Consider the following 12,742-nt stretch of genomic DNA (forward strand, 5'->3'; position numbering starts at 1 on the left):
TGTCAATCCAAATTTTAGCTTCTAAAAATTAGTATTCTGATCACATTTTGATCAAGGAAATCAGTAAAGATTCCTTTGATGCTTCTCATCATTATTTTTTAACATAAACAGAGAAATACAAAAAAAAAAAAGAAAAAAATTCCAAGTGTCTAGTCTTGAATTTCAACATTAAATCATACTCAGCAAATATAAATACAGCTGCATGACAGATAATATAAAAGATTGCATACATTCGTAAAATGCAAGAGTTAAAAATAACCTCAATGCTTTCCCCAACATTTTTAATAAGCTATATATACTAAATTCAATCTCCTTTTCTGTGGTACTTCGGCAGTTTAGCAAAAACTTTAAACAGCTATTAAAAAAAAAAAGTTAGAGCAAATAGTGGAATACCTATAGAGTTAATTGCTAGACCCTGCAGCTTTTCACTTGTTTTACCATGTTAATGGCCTTTGGCCCACATTCAGCCATGTTTTTGATTTCTAGCTGTTGAAGACAGCACACAAACTAGAACCAACCTGGGTTTTCACAGTCCTACACCAGCACACGTGAAGCATCAAGCCAAGGAGCATCTCAGTACCTTCATTACCCCGGAAGGCCCAAGGCTGTCTCCCAGTTGTCCATCTCTTCCCTTACGCTCATGCGTATCCAAACAAGGCCCGCTGTAAGCTGATATAAAACGACGTGAGTTTCATCTAGTTAGCAACATAAGAAAACGGGGCCCTCGCTGCACCTCACACCCATGGCGCGGCTCTCGCACACCTGCAGCGCAGCGCGGCCCTCGCAGGGCGGCCTTCGCACAGTGGCCCTCCACGGTGGCCCTCGCGTGGCGGCCTTCGCGTGGCGGCCTTCGCACGGCGGCCCTCACGTGGCAGCCCTCACACGGCAGCCCTTGCCCGCCCGCTCACCCTCACAGCACGCACTTGGACCTCCCCCCCTGCCAGGTACGGCACAGAGTCCTGCTGAGGGAGCGGGGTGGCAGGGCAGAGCTGCCTGCATGCTGACTGGCCATCCAGTAACGTTCATGGTGATTGGCCAAACTTAGTCTAAAGCCAGGCAGCCCTGCTGGCCTGCCTGGCTGCGAGAGGGGAGGCACGGCCTTGCCTGCTGGTTGCATGGTGTGGCACAGCGGCAAAAGTGACAGACAGCTCCGGACTGAACTCACCCTCGCTTTTCTGGAGTTTGTGTTCCCACTACCAGACCAGCCTCTGAGTACCCAAAAACACTTGGGTCCAGGTCCCACCGTGGTTATTAAACCGTATCTCTGCTTGAAGCTGGGCTTTACTGGTATAAGATCAACTGGAGGTGACCTCATGCACAACTGGGGTGGTTTATTGCACAATTTTCTCACCTACCTCAGTCATTGGCAAGGATTCTTCCAAATACGGTGAAATCCAGTTTATGTTCCCTTGTTTAAAATGTGTGCAGGTGTCAAATAGGGCGGTGCTTCTGAATGAGTCAATTTATGTACACAAAAGGTGTTAGGCAACAGCAAGTTAAATGTTTAGTGTAAAATATGTGAATGTTTAGAGTAGGCAAGAGCGTATTTGCACACAGAGGAATCAAGGTAGACAATGGGGGGAAGGAGTAGCCATCAACACACAGTTCAGATGGAAAACAAAAGACTCTGTTATTTCATTTTTCAAAGCATTTACACATACAGGTGAATAGGTGTACTTGCTTCTTAAAAGACTATGTCTTTTATGAAAGGACTATGAAAAAGCTAGACTAGGCATATTTATTAACCTTTTTTTCACTGCTAGACATAGCCCTAGCATGGAACTCTACTGTAAAAGTACTGAAGGTAATGGCAGAAACTCTTCTCAATCTCCTATTATCGGTATACGAACAAGAGGCTAGGGAAGCGTTTCTTAACATTTTGGGGCAAATATATAAGGTTCAACTTGAAAGGAGATGTGTATTTGGGTATAGATGCAGTCTGAATTACGAAGCCAAGAACCCTGAGCTTTAACACAGTCAGCGTAAACACAGTCAATATAAAGGTAATAATAATGCCTCTGGACTAGTCGTGAGTGCAAGTCTTAAATTTTACAGGAAAAAAACCAAGCCAGTTTTGGACTTTTTTCTCTCAATACAGATAGAAAGAGAGGAATAATTCTTCCCATGAGATACCAATGTGGAAATTGAATGAAGAATTCCAATGACAAAGAATTATAAAAAAGGCTTGATCTCTATTAGACATATTATCTGCTGTCAAAAATCGGTGTTGGTAGTAGAGGCAGTTCAACAAGTTTGTCCAGTATTGAACATTGTTTAAGAGTAAGGACAAACTGCCAGCAACAGGCAATTTTCCCATTGCAGACTAACCTCAAATGATTTCATTCCGTATGCTTCAGTGCACACAGAAGACAGCCAAGAAATCTATAGATACTGATGACTGCAAGAGAGAAGATCAAGGTAAATCTCAGACAACCTTAATAGCTAACCTTAATAGTATCATCATAGTGCTACTGTCAAGAGATCTAGATGCTGGCAAGGAAACTTCTAGCAAAGAATTCCTGTACTTATATTTGAAACCTATGACTAAGCAAGTCCTCAATATTCTGCCTTTTCCTCCATTGGGCATTTATTAAGAAAATGTGTTTACTAAGGAAATGCTCAATTTCTGAACCCATTCTTGCCAAGCATTCATTTTCCATCTTACAGGGTACAAAAGGGTATGCTTCTGCTCTAAGACCTTGAGCTATGCATTGTTTTTTACTAATATTTTTCCATTTACTCTACTGAAGAGTTCAGATAAAAATAGGGGGGGTTATTTTCCCCAATGTCAAATCTATTAGTTCAGTTCTCTGAACCATCCTAGCTTCCACCAATTGGTCTCAAGTCAAATGAATTGACAAAAGTAATCTGAGTTTTGATTTCTTTTCTCTACTTTTGCTGCATATTACTAATTGTATTGATTGATACTATGGCCCTTCATAAAAGTCTGAGTTCTCTAAGCACACCGGCAGGTATTTACTACTAGCTATTACATTACCTCTTAAGGTTGTCTGAGACTTACTTTGATATTCTCTCTTGCAGTCAACAGCATGTATAGATTTCTTGGCTGTCTTCTATGTGCAATGAAATATATGGAATCAAAATAAATAGAGGAGCAGGTTCCTTGGTCTAACAAGCCTAAGCTTCATACACAATTTGAGGAAGTTGAAAAGTGAGGCTTTTTGCTCTCAAGTTCAGACGCTAGTTGGATTTCAACTAGGGCTAGGTTGAAAGCACAGCACAACTAGCCCACAAATAACGACTTAGGTTTTGAAGGGCTGGCTTGATGCAGTCAGCCCTGGAAATTATCTCTTCCACACCTGCCCAAATGTTCTTAATTTGAGTGGACTACAAAAGGTGTCCACGAGATCCCTTTCAGTCTGGTCTATTCTAAGTGCAGCTATGCTGCCTTCACATTCTGTAACTTCATTTATATATTTACATATTAGGATGTATGCAGAATAATAAGTGCAACTGTCCATCATCTTTTGAGTTGTTCTTTTTTTTTGACCTAAGAAAGTAAAAATTCCAAATAACCCTCTTTCAAGGACGCTGGAAAATCCACACCAGAGGACAGTACCAGGGTTTGCTCATATGCACAAGAGCTTCATCACAAAAGACAACTATATACCAATGTGTATGTCTTTAATAACACTCCAGTGCGATAGAGATTTTGATGGCCAAGGAAGAAGTGTCTACATTCCTAAATCCTGGGTGGCAGCTGTAAATGAAGAAAGAAAGAATAGACTTTTGCAGAGGAGCAGTGAGAACTGACAACTTTGATTCCTATTCCTCTGGTTTAATTTTTTCAGTAAACTGAATAGACAAAGATCTCAGATTTAGCTTCCTGTCAGGGACTACAAAGTTGACAGCTATTAAATGTCAATCACCTATGAGCTGAGCCGGCCTAAGGACCAAAAATTTACATATATTATAGAAATAATCTTGTACCTCTTCATTGGCCCTACATTTTGCTGTTATATAAAAAAAATATTGTCAAGACTGCAAAGACAAGCTCTCTGAGTTAAGAACAAGCAGAACTAAAGCTGCATGTGTGACATCAGTTTGGCCTCCTTGTGCTCATGAGCTTATTATGCTAGTGTGGTTTGGTGGGGTATCAGGGCTGTACACAAAGGAGACAGTTGTCTATTGAATTCCCGACTCATTTGCTGCGGAAGCTGGAGCACAGCATTAATGAAATATTGAGTTGTTGGTCTTTAAGTTAAGGAGAATGAACACCACACAGGAGAGCAGGCTTTCTATCTCTATGTCTGACATGAAATGTTTTTTCTTAAACTGAATTTTCAGAGCTGGTCAGTAATTAATCTTCATTACCTAAATATGCAGTTTGACCACCTGTTTTCTGAAAGTACAGTATATAAATTGCAGTATATTCACAACTGCAATTGACATAAATTTAGAGCTGTTGTTTGAGCAAAGATCTTCACAAAACACAGGTGCTTGATCTGAGTATCCAAACTGGTCAAGCAAAGTTAGCAGATATGCCACATATGAAAAATGAGAGAATCATTCGTAATGCATACAAACTGGTATGCCAGATCAGGACTAATTATTCCAGAATAAGCTGTCACCTAAACAAGGTCTCATGCATGGCCTAATCACCATACTGTAAAGAATCTGCTTTAAATTCATGTTTGCTTTTGTTCCAGATTAATTTTCACCTGTAAAAAAGTCATTACTTACAGCCTGCTTCTTGCCTTTGAATTGATAAATTCCTCATGTGCCTTTCTAGTCTGTGCATTGCTACAGTACAAGAAGTAGATGCTTGTTGTCCTTCTTTATTTTGTACACACAAGCAATTGTCAACATCATCTGGCTTTGTAGTTTGACTTCAGTTGCTTTCAAACAGGGCAATTGATTTACGGTCAATGCAGCAACAGACATATGAAGACTTGTTTAAAATATCTCCTTGTAATCTGATGTGTATTGCCATTGCTAAAATTACACAGCAGCAATTTGAGACCTATGACTGGAAAGGCAGTTTCATTAAAGATTCCTGCTCTCGGAGTACTGGCATTTCTGACAGAATTATTTCACTTATGCATCTCAATACAAAGGTGATTTTTATTACTGTTGATTTGTAAGTGTGGCAAATTAAATCAAAAATATTTTCTCAAAGTTCTTACTTTGTGAAAAAGGTGGCAAATCTATTTTATTTTGTCACTAACTTCAGGAGTATTTTTGTCTCCATAAATAAAACATCTGGTTTTCCATAAGCTTAGTTCTCATTTACAAATGCAACTTGTTCAAGGAAACTGAATTAAAAAATAGAGATTTTAATCTAAAAACTATGTAATAACCCATGCATTGATTTCATATCCTACCTCCTATTAACCTTTTGTTAACTACAGAAAAACCTGTAATATGGCATTCTGGAAGAAGGAAAGGAAACTAGGCTTTTCTAGTTCCACTAGTTATAGAGCTATTTTAATTTGTGTTTATTGGTGTCGTTAAAGTAAAACTGTTCACCTGAATATTTATGTTTGCACAAAACACAAGATTTCAGTGAGCAGAAGAATCAGGAAAGCATTATTTCTATGGATTTTTGTCCTTTGACTCCTCTTTTACCACAGTAGTCCAGTTTAACCCAAGATCCCTTTCCAGGGCAGGAGACAACACATGTTACAATAATGTAAATCCATATGAGCATTGACAGGCCAGGAGGTTTGTTCCAACCAGAACATACAGCGTGTGCATCCTGCCACTCTTTTCCTCTCTGAAAGTATTAATTCATATTAGTCTCCTTCATGCCTGGAAAGATCCAGCCACTGAGACCTCCAGTAAGTTTTCTTGCTGTTTGCTTTTACTGCTTTCCCATGATCTTCACTGAGCATCTCTGTCTCAGCAAGCAACTTCTCCTGTCTGTTCAGGCTCAGATTTAGAAATCTCTGCTCCCATGCACCCTGGGTTTATCACTGAAATGACTACTATTATTTTGGCATTCGCCTCTGTACAGCCACTGATTTTCAGAAAACTTGCAGGAACACAGTTATCTTTGAGATTTCTATCCACCTTTCAAAATGTGTTGAAATTGGTCAGGACATTGAATGCTGTGACTGACAGGGCATTTGTATGAGTCTCATTTCCTTGGGAAAGAACACTAGAATTGTATCTCCCAGCCATGCTGGTGAGAGCATTGTAGCCTGTGTAGGGGTCAAAGTGGCTCTGCTTACAGGGTAAGCAGAGATAGATACTCGTCCCCTTTGAGAACACACCTCCGTTATCGTCTATCCATCAGGCCCAGGCACATCCACTCCTGAGATTTTACAGGAAGTCTCTAACAAAACACTGGAATTTATGTATGGTAAATGTTTACATTAGACAGATATGTGTGAAAGAAAAAGCAACCAGTAAATTACTTACACAGTTATTCCTGTCTTTTTCAAGTCCAAAAGAAGGTGATAACCAGGAATGGCAGAGGAGCTGAAAGTGAACCTCACTGGAAAGGCAGCAGGAGGCAGCTGAAAGGAAGAAGGCATGCAAAACTACACAGGTATTTGGGGGAGTATGGGTTTCTGACAGCTGCAAAAGATACTTCTCAATATAAACAGAGCCATGTTGGGGGGGGAGGAATGAATGACTTAAGGCTATGAAAAAGGACTCTCTATCAAAATTTGTTTCAAATAAATTTTTAAAATTGACTCTGATCTTCACTTGAAGTTCATCTTCTAAGCCGGAGCAGAAGCCTGCCAAGATGTGCTTTGACACAGTGCACTCAGACTGGCTCAGTATTTAAAACTAAGCAGGTATATTGTCTTCAGACAAGACTCAGGTGTAAGACTTTTGGCAATCTTCTAGACAAAGCAAACAATTGCCACACACACATTCGTTAATAGTTTCAGAAAGGTTTCATTTTAAGTAAGTAAATGGTAAGAAGGTAGCAGCTGATGCCTGGCATTCACGTTTTCCAGCAGTATGGGATTAGCTCTTTTGCCGGGGCCTTAATGGATGCTTACGGTTGACTGCAGACTCCTCCAAGAATGTGTATATATTGCTATCTGTATTTTTTTATTGCAGAGGATTGGAGAAGATGCTGTGATAAATATAATTTTTTAATAAATATAATAGTAAAAACTAATCAGTATAAATAAATAACAAAAATAAATAAGACAATAAGTAAAATAATAAATAAAAATATTAAAATAAAACTAAAATAAAAAATAAAAAGAAATTATACAAATAAATAAAAAATTAATAAATCTTTAGTACAAAATGGAGGACATTTCCTCAAAATAATATGACTCAACTTTTTGCATTATTCCTGTACTTTCTTCTATTAGCTTTGTTTCCACATGATAAGGACACAAGTTTCTCATGTTTGTTTGTTCCTTTTACTTTGACAATAACGATGGTTTCTCATGAGTCTTGGGTTGCTGGCTCTAACAGGATACTCCTTTTTCTCATTATAAACTGCCAGTGGAAAGAAGCATATATTTGGCAAAAGTGGACAAAAAAGTAAAATAAATAGTTGGTCAAGTATAATGTTAAAAAAACTGCCCCACTTCGTATTTGGAGGACTCCCAAATCAGGCGCTACATATACACAACACAGAGGAAGCAAAGAACACAGAGAACAATTTTACTAACTTCAGAAAGAGATGTACCACAGAAGTTGGGTGGAATAAGTAGACTATCATGAAGTGAATTACTGTATTAGTGGTTAATTTTTCCCTTTGTCATAAGTTACCTTTTCCTCCATCATTCAGAAGCAATCCTGACACATAGTAAGCACCATAAGCATTAGCCTTCTACAGGCAGTCAACTTACCTCACACTGCACGACTTCTTTCCAAATGCTGTATCAGGCAAAACTGCCACATGTAAAGACAGGTGGAGGTGACCATAGAAAGCCCCACTAATGGTTTTAGGGATCACTGTCACCGATATCTCAGTCCAGGATAATAACCACCCATCTGATGAAAAGACACTGCAAAAAGCACCAAGCCTATTAGTAAACAAATCCTTGGAAAGCCACAATATAACCTTTATTTTAGTCTTAGACAGAAGACAGCTATTTGGATTCTTGGAAAGCACTTAATATTATGCCAGTCAAATAAGCACCTGTGAGCCGAAGGCTTTGAACATCAGTTTTATCTGGACTTTCAAAAATCCTGTGTGAATCTTCAGATGGCTCTAGACTTTTAAAAGTCAGTAGAGCATGGGACGGAGCATAGTTCTAGGCTTTTAAAAGTCTAGAACTGTTGCCTAAATGATTTCTGACAAAATTGCTGGAAGGGTGTAATAGGCAAGCTCAGTTCTCCTATTCTGGTCATTCGAGGGTTTTCCTCTTTCTTTCTTTCTTTTTTTTTTTTTTTTTAAGGTCAGTAACTATTTGGGTTCAAGACCATAATTAATGTTAATTGCATAAATTTGTTTTGGGTAATTGCTTGGATGACTGTTTATCATAAAGTAAACATTACCCTTAACTAGTTATTTTAGAGCTGACAATAATAAATGCAGGCTGATTATTTTAAAGGAGTACTGTATTTGTTTTCACCTCTCACTTGCAGCTCATAGAGCTTGGTGATGGAACTAAAATCATGTGTTCTCTTTTTCCCTGCATTATATCTTCATATGAAACTGCCAGTCATGCTTACTTATTAAGGCAAACAAAAGGACCTATGGTTTTGATATCAAATAAAAGATATTAAGTGATTTAACTAATTCTGTGAATGTGCCTTGCATTATGAGAAATGATGAGTATTTCTTACCATATTTGTTCTTTATCTTATTATGTGACAACAATGCAGAGGCTAAATGAGACCTTCCAAACAAAACACATTCTAAATTTAATTATGTCAAGTGTAATCACAGGAATCTAAATATACTAGCATAAGAATATTATAATTCTGCACAGTAAATAGAAGTAGACCAAGTTATGTTATAAAAAATTCAAGCTATAAGCTTTCTTTTTGTCAGACCCTTATTTTGCTCTCCAGAGCTAGATTCAAATCCAGGGTTTTTAACTTCACAGTTAAGCAATAATCCATAATTCAATCCACTCTTCCTCAAATGCAAATATTTTTCTTACTGGATCTACATTATTTAAATTCCAGACAATATTACTTGTTCAGCAATATGCTAAACTCTTATTAGAGCCTGAGCTAAGAAGACAGATGATCTTGAAGATGAAACAGGAGGCAGTTAAAAAATCCATGACTGATTTCAAATCTGACCAATGCTTAATAGATTGAGACTCAGAAGGCAAAAAGAAAATAACATCAATCTTTATGATTGTAACTGAGTAGAAAGGCTCTAATATATTATAAAAAGAATCATTAACATTGATAATGACATATAAACAAGACTGGTGTTTTTGCATGCAGTTACATGGATGCAAACCTTATTTGCAAGGGAGACAAAGAAAAGGAGCAAATTTATTAGAAGATGCAATGGATATGCTCAAAAATTAAAGAGGATAACGTATCCCCAGAATATACACTCAGCCATTTCAGTGATGTAATAAGTGACCTTGTCTGTCTCACATTACATTGAAAAAGTACGCATAAATTACACAACAAAGCAGCATAATGTCTTGCAACAAAGCAATTTCTCAAAGGGTATTTAAAAGCAGTTTGAGACTATTAGGATTGGGGTGGTACAGTTTGTCCTGCTGTGTGGTCTTGCCCCTCTTTGTACATCACCGGGATACAGTTAATCAATAAGAATTCAGTTATAAAATTGCTTCAATGTGTAGCTTTCCAGAGCAAGGTCTACTCATCTGAATGGTTTTCCTCACAAGAGAAAAAAAAGAAATAAGAAGAGTACATCAAAATCGGTTTTTACTGCAGCACAAGGTTTCTGATTTCACCAGTCAGTGTTACTGTGTCAAGTGGTGCTAATAAACTATTACAACAAAGGGGAAAAAACCATGCTGCATCAGTGAGGAAAATGAATACTGAGACACAAAAAGGAAAAAAAAAGCACAACATCATATTGTGTGATTACACAATAGAGTCACTGAGCCTGGAGTATGTTTTAGAAACCTTTTTCTACCTACACATGGGATTTGGTATTTTAAGGTAAAAAAATTATTATGAAAACCTTATTGCTGTTTTGTTAGTGTACTATTGCTTGCTTTATTTCCTGGAGATTATATTTTTGGCAGTGTATAGTTCCAGTGAAATCCTAACAAATCTAACAAATATCACCAATACAATATTGTTTACAACCCCACCTAGCGGTCTGAAACTTAAAAATTTCCAATGGATTTTTGTAGTTGACAGCCTGTAGGTTTAGAACTCCTTATTTCTTTCTGGCTATATTCTTATTTTTATACCTGAAAATTCAATTAAAAACTAAATACATTTTATTTAGCCAGGCTTTGTAGTATCTCTATTATACCAGTATTTATTTTACAGATATTTAGCAAGTTTTCATCCTGAAGAGTCAAAATATTTTATAACTGCAACATAACAAGCCAAGATACAAACTGTATATAGGGATCCTGTCACTCAGTGCTAACTGAATCCATTCTTGAAGTGGAACTCAACATCTATTTGACAATATATGGCAGCCTTTCAGACCATTTAAAACAAAGAGGAATAGCATTAAATCTGAAACTGCAAAAAGAAAGAGACTCGTACTTCCCAAATGAGGATATAAGGAGTACACAGGTATCAATATTTTAGCTCTTGCAAATAATGACCTAGAATATGTAATTACAAATGCTGAGGATCTTGATTTTATATCCAAACTAAGAAAAAAATAGCCTATCACCTGTAGAAGAACACTGTCCCCCATTACAGTACAGGACATTTGTACTTAAGTTACTCAGAGGAAAGGGTGCCATCTGCTGAATTGCCAATGTACAAAAGAAATTTCCCAGGATAACCTGAGAAAGAGAATCTTACATTTAGAAATCTTTAAGCACTTGCATCTTAACCATCTTTACATTGGTCTCCTGTGCATATGGATTAGGATTCAGTCTTTAAATACATTATGACCTTTTGCTGAGACCATCTTTTTTTTTTTTCTTTCTGCATTAGAACAGCAGCTATTTCAAAAAGATCCAACGGGTCATTACAGCTTATGTGTGCTTCATGGTACAGATAATACAGAAGAAAGTACCACTAAGGCATTGACTAAGGCCTCATGGACCGTATATGTAGTGTCAATAAGGCATGAGAAATATATGCAGTACAAAACTATAATTCTTAGAAAGGGAAGAAAATATAATAGATCTGCAAAAGAAAAACATGTCTTTGCAAGAAACAATTTTTCTAATTGGATTTTGGATGAGGCCTTCATAAATGCATTTACCCTCATTCCAAGTAGATCCTAAATTTGTAAATAATGTCTTGGATGTGAAAATCTATATGTAAAAGTTATCTTTTCATCCAGAAGAATAATTTGTTTCTGTGAACACCAACCAATTATGCATTAGTGAATATATCTGATTATTAGTGGTAAAGGCAATAATGTTTTAAAAGAGATAATCTTATTTCCTGGTTCCATGGATATTGAATTATTTTTAACCTTTTTCTGCATGACAGCTTCCAATGACAGGATGCATCCTCCTTACTTTCTCATATACACAGCCTAGCTGACAGTATAATGTAAGGACATTTCTTAAAAGATATATGAGAGTTTCCCCAGAAGGAGAGCGAACTTGATTTTTACCTCTCCTAGGCAAGGGGTCAGTTGACCACAAAAAGATGCAATTCTTCTATTGTATACCTAACTCCTTTTATAGATCCAGGACATAGTTTGCGTTTTTGATGACTCAACATTATTTAAGAATGATCTAGCATTCCTCTGTTCAGCCTAAATGGCATGTTTCCTGAGTTTCTGACTCTGGGTATTTGCATTTGTTTTCTTCATTTACTCTGTGTTCCAGCATGAACGGCTATGTTATGCTGTCAAAGCAATTCACAAAGGCCTTGCGCAAACCGGGAGTGCTGGTCGGCAGCAGCTCAATAGGAGCCAGCGGTGTGTCCTGGCAGCCAAGGGGGCAAACCGCGTCCTGGGGTACATCAAACACAGCAGGACCAGCCGGTCAAGAGAGGGGATTGTCCCACTGTATTCAGCATTGGTGCGGCCTCACCTCGAGTGCTGTGAGCGGTTCTGGCCCCACCATTTAAGAAAGTGGTGAAGGTCCCTGAATGGGTCGAGAGGAGGGCAACCAAGCTGATGACAGGGCTGGAAGGCATGTCCTCTGAGGAGTGGCTGAGGACTTTGGGCTTGTCTAGTTTGGAGAGAAGGAGGCTGAGGGGTGACCGCATCGCGCTCTGCAGCTTCCCGAGGAGGGGACGTGGAGAGGGAGGTGCTGAGCTCTTCTCCCTGGGATCCAGGGAATAGGACGCCTGGGAATGGTTCAAAGCTGCACCGAGGGAGGATTAGGCTGGGCAGTAGGAAGCATTTCTGTACTGAGAGGGTGGTCAAACACTGGAACAGGCTTCCTGGAAAGGTGGTCGATGACCCAAGCCTGTCGGCATTAGAGAGGCATTTGGACAATGCCCTAACAACATGCTTTAACTTAGTCAGCCCTGAACTGGTCAGGCAGTTGGACTAGATGATCATTGCAGGTCCCTTCCAACTGAAATAGTCTATTCCACTTCTAAACCTTTTGGCTGAGTTAGTTGCACAATATCTTTGTTTTAAGATATCCATCCATTTATTATAACCTGCCTGATACTTTATCTCATTTGTCATTGTCGTGGTTTAACTCTAGCCAGCAACTAAGCACCATGCAGCCGCTCACTCAATCCCTCCCACCCACCC

Source organism: Harpia harpyja, chromosome 7, assembly GCF_026419915.1.
Source record: "Harpia harpyja isolate bHarHar1 chromosome 7, bHarHar1 primary haplotype, whole genome shotgun sequence".
Lineage (NCBI taxonomy): Eukaryota > Metazoa > Chordata > Aves > Accipitriformes > Accipitridae > Harpia > Harpia harpyja.